This window comes from Podarcis muralis, chromosome 16 (genome assembly GCF_964188315.1).
Source record: "Podarcis muralis chromosome 16, rPodMur119.hap1.1, whole genome shotgun sequence".
Taxonomy (NCBI): domain Eukaryota; kingdom Metazoa; phylum Chordata; class Lepidosauria; order Squamata; family Lacertidae; genus Podarcis; species Podarcis muralis.
The window spans coordinates 23,457,315-23,464,908 of NC_135670.1; positions in this window are offsets into that span (position 1 = coordinate 23,457,315).

A 7,594-nucleotide genomic window follows, 5' to 3' on the forward strand; every position below is an offset into this window, starting at 1 on the left:
AACAACAACCCAATAACCACCCCGAAAAAGAGCCACATTTTTAAAAGGGCATAGGATGTCAATCAGATCAACCAAAGGCCTGGTTAAAAATGAATGTTTTTGCCTGGTGCCTAAAGGTGAATAATCAAGGCACCAGGCAAACTTCCCTGGGGAGAGCGTTCCACAGATGGGGAGCCACTGCAGAGATGGCCTGTTCTCGTGTTGCCGCCCGCTGCACCTCTCAGGGTCCGGGCAGGTTCATATGGAAAGAGGCGGTCCTTGAGGTATTGTGGTCCTGAGCAGTTTAAGACTTTATAGGTCAAAACCAGCACTTTTAATTGGGTCCGGAACCTAATTGGTAGCCAATGCAGTCGGACCAGGATTGGTGTAATGCTCAAACTGTCTTGCTCCAGTGAGCAGCCTGGCCGCCAAATTCTGTACTAGCTGAAGTTTCTGAACCGTCTTCAGAGGCAGCCCTCCGTATAATGCATTGCAGTAATCTTAACTTGAGGTTAAGGGACATGGACAACAGTAGTTAGGCTATCCTTGTCCACATTGGGGTGTAGCTGGGCCACCAGCCGAAGCTGATGGAAGGCACTCCGGGCCACTTAGGCCACCTGAGCCTCAAGCCACAGCAAGGGATCCAGGAGTAGCCCCAAGCTACGAACCTGCTCCTTCAGAGGAAGGGTAACCCCATCAAGAGCAGGCAACCTCCCACCCATCTGCTCTAGGGAACCATCCACGAACAGTGCCCCAGTTTTATCTGGATTGAGCTTCAGTTTGTTGGCTCTCATCCGGTCCATTACCCAGGCATCTGTCTTGGAAGCTGAAGCTGTCGCTTTCCTCACACCTGCATAGGAAAGGTGTCTTGTACAAAACGACTCTTGGCCCCCCATGATGCTCGGATTCTCGAAAATGGAACACAGAGCTTTGAAGCTGCCAGGATCCATGCCAGAGACTGGCTTGCACCAAGTTGCAGTTGCAACCGAGACTCAGAGCAGATAGCCTGGCTTGATTGGGGCTGAAAAGCTGGGTCCCTCCTGCAGGGAGAGATGTAATTCGGTTCGCTGAGGCCAAAACTACTGTTGGCAAGCGCAAGAAGTTCAAATCTTCCCCGGCTTCCTTTGGGTAAGCTGACGGGGCCTGGGGCAGGTTGGTCTCCGTTTCCACCTTCAGAAAACTGCCTTCCTGGCTTCATCTTTCTGCCAAGTCAGCTGGCTCCCTGCCGCCTGAACGCAAGGATGCCGAGAAGAGAGGACTGCATTGCAGCTTCCATTAGGTGCCTATTTTTAGCCTCGGCGTCTGACTTGCTTCTTTACCCGCAGAAAAGGGAGCGCTGGAGGATGGGATGTGGGCACATAGCTAGGAAGGAGGAGCTGCAGGAAATCATAAGGGGGAGAGAGCTATGGGGAAGGGCTCTGGGAGAGTGCCAGAGCCAGGCCTCCATCCACGGTCCAGATGCTGTGAAAAGGCGGGCATGTTTGCTACATTGCTGTGCTCACTTTCACTGGAAAATAAAAACAGGAATTCACCTACAGTGTCTCTCTCTTCAGCGGGGTCCTGCAGCAGTCAATATATTCCATAACTACATTCAGTATTAGTAGAGTGTTTTCTCTCTCAAAGTGCTTTTTTACAACAATCCTGCAAGGTGGGCAAATAACAGTTTCAGCAAAGGTTTTCCAGGGAGACACAAATCCCATTTCTGTCTCTCTTCCTGGTTCCCCCCATCCCGGCCCGTATCAAAGGACCTGGGAGAGAACCAGCCCTCCCTAAGCTGGTGCCCACCTGACATTTTGGATTGCAGCTCCAAAAGCCCACCCTAGACATGCTCAGATTTTTCCAGGTTGCTTCACCTTCCTGTTTGTTGACCACCTTGAAGCTGCTTGTGGTAGCCATCTTCTGTGGGTCAATGGGGACTTCTTACTCTCTGTAAGAGAGTTTAGTGATTGAGCGTGCCCTCACGAGCCAATCATCTGGCTAGGCATATGGGCCCCATAAGTTGGCATTCAACCCAACATGCCTTGGATACCCTGAACTGTCTAAACTAGATGTGGGGAACCTTTGGTTCTCCAGATGTTGCTGGAACTACAGATGTTGCCATTGGGCATGCATGCTGGGGCTAATGGAATTCATAGTTCATCAACATCTGGAAGGCCAAAGGTTCCCTGCACCTGATATAAGAGGAACTAAAGACCAAGAGGAACTAAAGAAGGGATGCAGGTGGCGCTGTGGGTTAAAGCCTCAGCACCTAGGACTTGCTGATCGAAAGGTCGGCGGTTCGAATCCCTGCGGCGGGGTGCGCTCCTGTCGTTCGGTCCCAGCGCCTGCCAACCTAGCAGTTTGAAAGCACCCCCGGGTGCAAGTAGATAAATAGGGACCGCTTACTAGTGGGAAGGTAAACGGTGTTTCCGTGTGCGGCTCTGGCTCACCAGAGCAGCGATGTCACGCTGGTCACGTGACCCGGAAGTGTCTGCGGACAGCACCGGCTCCCGGCCTATAGAGTGAGATGAGCGCACAACCCTAGAGTCTGGCAAGACTGGCCCGTACGGGCAGGGGTACCTTTACCTTTACCTTAAAGACCATGCTTACTTTGGTGCAGACTTCAGCCCCCAAGGGGTCACTGTTGGGCAAGCACACCTGTGTCAGATATGCCCTCTGGGGGTCTGGCTGTTAACAGTGGAGGATTTGCCTAAAGCTTGGAAGCAAGTAGGGCTCCTGTACACCCAAAGCATTCTCTGCTGAGGTTTCCACTGCCGCAAGGGTAGCGGTCTATTACACAGGTACAATAATTCATTTTTAGCTCAGTTTTCTCTTTGGCTCAGGGTGGTCCAGCTGTTTATACCATGTAGGCTGCAAACGTACTTCACATAGAACTCTGCACACTGCCTTAACATGCGGAGTGCAGGGAGCGAGACCAAAATCTGATACCTCCCACAGCCCTCGGACTGTCTTCCCAAAGCCAGGTTTTGAGAAGGTGGCACAAAGCTCTGGCAGGGTTCTGGAGCCTTCCCACCTCCTTCCTAAAGCTGAGAAAGTGCTAACTAGGCTTTGAGAAGGAGATAGGCCGACTCTAGGACAGGAGTCAGCAAGGTTTATCTTGTCTGGGCTGGATTGGTCCCATAGAGATCCCTCTATGGGCCAGATTGCACGCGCGCCTGCAATTTTCGGTGTCTGCGCAGACATGATTTTCAGTGTCTGCGCGTGTTCAGACGCGATTTTTGGCACCGTGGAAGTGAGTCTCCACACCACGCTGCGCCAGTTTAGCGCAGCACGCAAGTGGGCGGCTCGTGGGCTGGTCAAGCAACCTCTGAAGGCCGCTTCTGGTCCATGGGCCTTAGATTGCTGACCCCTGCTCTAGGACCCTATCAGAGCCCTCATGCCTCTTTCCATATAAACCTACATAGACTCAGGTCATCTTTCTGAGGCCCTTCTTCGTGTGCTGCCTCCAGGCCTTTTCTGCAGTGGCTCCCCATTTGGGGAACATTCTCCTCAGGAAGATTCGGCTGGCACCTTCATTATACGCCTTTAGTTGCCAGGATAAAAAGGTTCCTCTTTAACCAGGCCTTTGGCTGATTGACATCCAATGCCTTTTTTAAAAGTGGCCGGGGTGGGTGGGTTATTGTGTTGTTTTTATTTGTATTTGTATTATGTATCTTGTGTTTTTATATTGTGATTTTATGTTGTAACTGCCCGGAGACCTGCGGGTATAGGGTGGTATACAAACAACAACAACCCCCCATTCAAGAACCCTACTGAGTGACCTTGGGCTTGTCACAATCTCCCGGCCTAACCCACCTCACAGGGTTGTTGTGAGGTTTAAATGGGGAAGGGGAGGACCACAAGTCACCTTGAATTCCCTGGAGGTAAGATGGGCTAGAAATGGAAGCACTGCAGCAATCTGGCCCAAGCTACCTGTCTCCAGGCAGGCAGAGGGTGGGGCTGCCTATCATTGGCTCTGGCTGTGCCTATTTTGATCTTTCTGCTTTCTGACAGGCAGTGGCTCTCCAGGGTCTTGGGCAGAGGCTGGTCTCTCCCCATCGCCTGATCCTTTTAGCTGGAGGCTTGGACCAGGGGCCCTTCTGCACGCAAACCACCAGAGCCACTCAGTGTGATATGTTGTGTTATGAAATGACATTGGCAGAGGGCACTCAGGAACAAGGAGAACGCTTTGCATCTCTCTCTCCTGATGACTCCTATGTATATCCAATTAGCTTTCCTTTTTGATGTTTGGTCTTCAGACGCCTTTCCAATTCCTGCCGCCGCCAAGAATTGTTTTGAATTGGCCCTTGCTAATTAATGTAAAGCAACTGTGCAGATATCTTCTCTTTTTTTCCCCCTGCTGGGATTTCGTCACAAAAGTGTCATAGTCTTTTTCACCTTGGAATGGGTCTTCCATCTAGAGCAACTGAGCTCTTTTTCTCCAGGAATAAAGGGAAGGGAAATCCTTCCACTAAACCAGGGGTAAGCAATGTGGTGAGAGCCAGTGTGGTGTAGTGGTTAAGAGTGGCAGTCTCGTAATCTGGTGAACTGGGTTCGCTTCCCCGCTCCTCCACATGCAGCTGCTGGGTGACCTTGGGCTAGTCACACTTCTTTGAAGTCTCTCAGCCCCACTCACCACACAGAGTGTTTGTTGTGGGGGAGGAAGGGAAAGAAGAATGTTAGCCGCTTTGAGACTCCTTAGGGTAGTGATAAAACGGGATATCAAATCCAAACTCTTCTTCAATGTGGTGCCCACAAGATACAGCTCCTATCATCCGAGACTGAGAAGCCAAGCTGCTGTGAAGTGGTGTACACAGGAATAGATTGAATCTGGAACAGCCACCCAAAAATCTGGTGTCCACCAGAAGCTTTGAACTACATTTCCATCAGCCTCAGCCAGGCCCAGTTCTCTGTCTGCTGGGATGAGTCTGGATCTCTCTGCTTCAGAAACCCACGTTCTGCGGGCAATAAGACCTGCCTGGAAGACTTGGTGAGCAGGGCTGGTTCTAGGTAAAGGAACCCCTGACCATTAGGTCCAGTCGTGACCGACTCTGGGGTTGCGGCGCTCATCTCACTTTACTGGCCAAGGGAGCCAGCGTACATCTTCCGGGTCATGTGGCCAGCATGACTAAGCCACTTCTGGCGAACCAGAGCAGCGCACGGAAACGCCGTTTACCTTCCCGCCGGAGCGGTACCTATTTATCTACTTGCACTTTGACGTGCTTTCGAACTGCTAGGTTGGCAGGAGCTGGGACCGAGCAACGGGAGCTCACACCATCGCGGGGATTCGAACTGCCAACCTTCTGATCAGCAAGTCCTAGGCTCTGTGGTTTAACCCACAGCGCCACCCGCGTCCCTAGGGCTGAGGGCTGGCTCTACCATTAGCCAAAATGAGGCAGGTGCCTAAGGCGGCAGGTGCTGTGTTGGCTGAGTGGCCTGCTCTGACCCAATAACCTATCCTGCTGACTTCAGGAGGACACTGTCCTATTGCAATGAGATTCATCTGATCAGCCTCTGTAGGTGGAATAGGGAAACCATCTTGGCCTCCGCCTCAGATGGCCAATGTCTTGGGCCGGCATGTTTATCTGCATCCATACTGGCTACCAATTTGTTTCCAACCAATTTCAAAATGCTAGTTTTGACCATTAAAGCCCAGGGCCCCTGCCCCTAAAATGAACCTTTCTGGACACTGAAATTATCACCTGAGCTCCTTCTCAGAGGACCACCACCAAGGGGGGTCTGGAGGATGGCGACAAGAGAGAAGGGCCTTTTTCATAGGAGCTCTCTGTCCTTAGAATGCTCTTCCCAGGGAGGCCCGCCTGGCCCCAAATTTGTCATTGTTTGGATGCCAGGCAAAGACGTTTTGGTTTCCCAGTGCGGCACCGATAATAATTTGATGTTCTTTGTCCTGTGTTTTTAATATGTTTATATATAGCTATTGCTGTGCTTCACTCTCATTGTAATTCACTTCTTTTGTAATTCACTCGTTGTAATTCACTTCCCAACTTTTTGTAGTTGGGAAGCAATACAGAAATCCAAGAAACCTAATGTATGGGTGGAAAAAGGTCTATCAGCATGCAGAGCCAAAGGGGCAGGCAGGCAACCGGACAAAGACCTGTGCAAAGTCTCGCCCCTCCACGTAGACACTTGTCTGGCTTTTATTACTGCACTGGTAAATACAGCTTGAATTCTGCAATCTGAGGTGCATCTCATAACTGCTTTTGGAAACCCCCAGCAAAGCTGATTCAAGTACACGAAGGATCAGTGTAACATACACACCCCACCCCTTGTGTGATTATCCCTGTATTTGGGGCTGGGAGGAGAATGAAACAAACAAAAGCTTTGCTGTTTTGTGAATGGGATTTAATCACATACCAGCAAATTCACAGTACGCAATTGTTATGTAATGAGTTGAATAGGATTCAGAATGCAGCAGTCTGATTGGTCCTAGAACAATAGGATTCAGAATGCAGCAGTCCGATTGGTCCTAGAACAATAGGATCCAGAATTCAGCAGTCTGATTGGTCCACAGGAGCCACCCAATCCAGCTCCAGTTGGAAGTGAATCCGCAGCCTGATTGGCCTACAGGAGAATCCCAGAATTAGCCAATCACGTGGGGCCCATTGTTTAAATAATGTATATAAAGCAGACATTCTGGGGGAACTTCCATTCCTCCTCACCACTATGGGCTGAATAAAGAGCATGAAATCCACTCTCGACTCTGAGTATATTTAAGCAATTAAGTGGGCTTGATGCTCTTGTACAACAAGATCTCTCCCTCCCCTCCCAAAGAAGCCGGACTTTTCGCAGCATAGAAAGTTGACGGGAATATGCACTGGGAAGTGTGTGCTCGACGTCATGTCCCTGCAGACAAATAGGAACAAAGGCTCAATTGTCTGCAGGTGTCATATAACTCTGCAAGCTGCAGATCAGGACAATTACTCAATCAGTGAGACGTCTTAGAGTGAACGCAGGCAGCTTGCATGCTTGTAGGATCTAGGACAGCCCTGAGCTAGGTGCAAAAGAAGGGTGCGGGTTGCAGTGCCAAATCGAAAATACTGCTGCAAAGTGGGAAAGCCACTTGGGTATAGGCTGGACTTGTAGCAGAAGCACAGCTGGGGCCAAACCAAAGGCGGAAAGGAAGATCCATTAAGAAGGGCAGTGGATCCATTGGTTTTAAGTAGTACAGGCTACTTATGAGGACAGTAGGATGCTCATATATATTACATGAGTAAGCTTGGAAACCAGGGCACATTAGGCAGGAAGCCGATAGACGGTGAGTTCATGCCAAGGGATACAGAGGATGCTGCTTTATGCAAACTGCTGGTCCACCCAGCTTAGTTTTGTCTACTCTGACCAGCAGCAGCTCTTCAGGGTTTCAGGCAGGGGGCATTTTCTGTCCTGCCAGGAGATGCTGGGGAATGAACCTGGGACCTTCTGCATGCACAGGTGTTCTACATTGCTGGTTGAGAATAAATGTATTTTTTTAGCACATAGAATTCAGCGCCATAGGGCAGGGTTGTGGCCAGTAGCCTTCTGCATGAAAAGCAGATGCTCTGCCATTGAATTTCAGGCCTTCCCTTAAGACGCAGGAACACAGGAAGCGGCTTTATACAGCATCTGGTCCTTCTAGCTA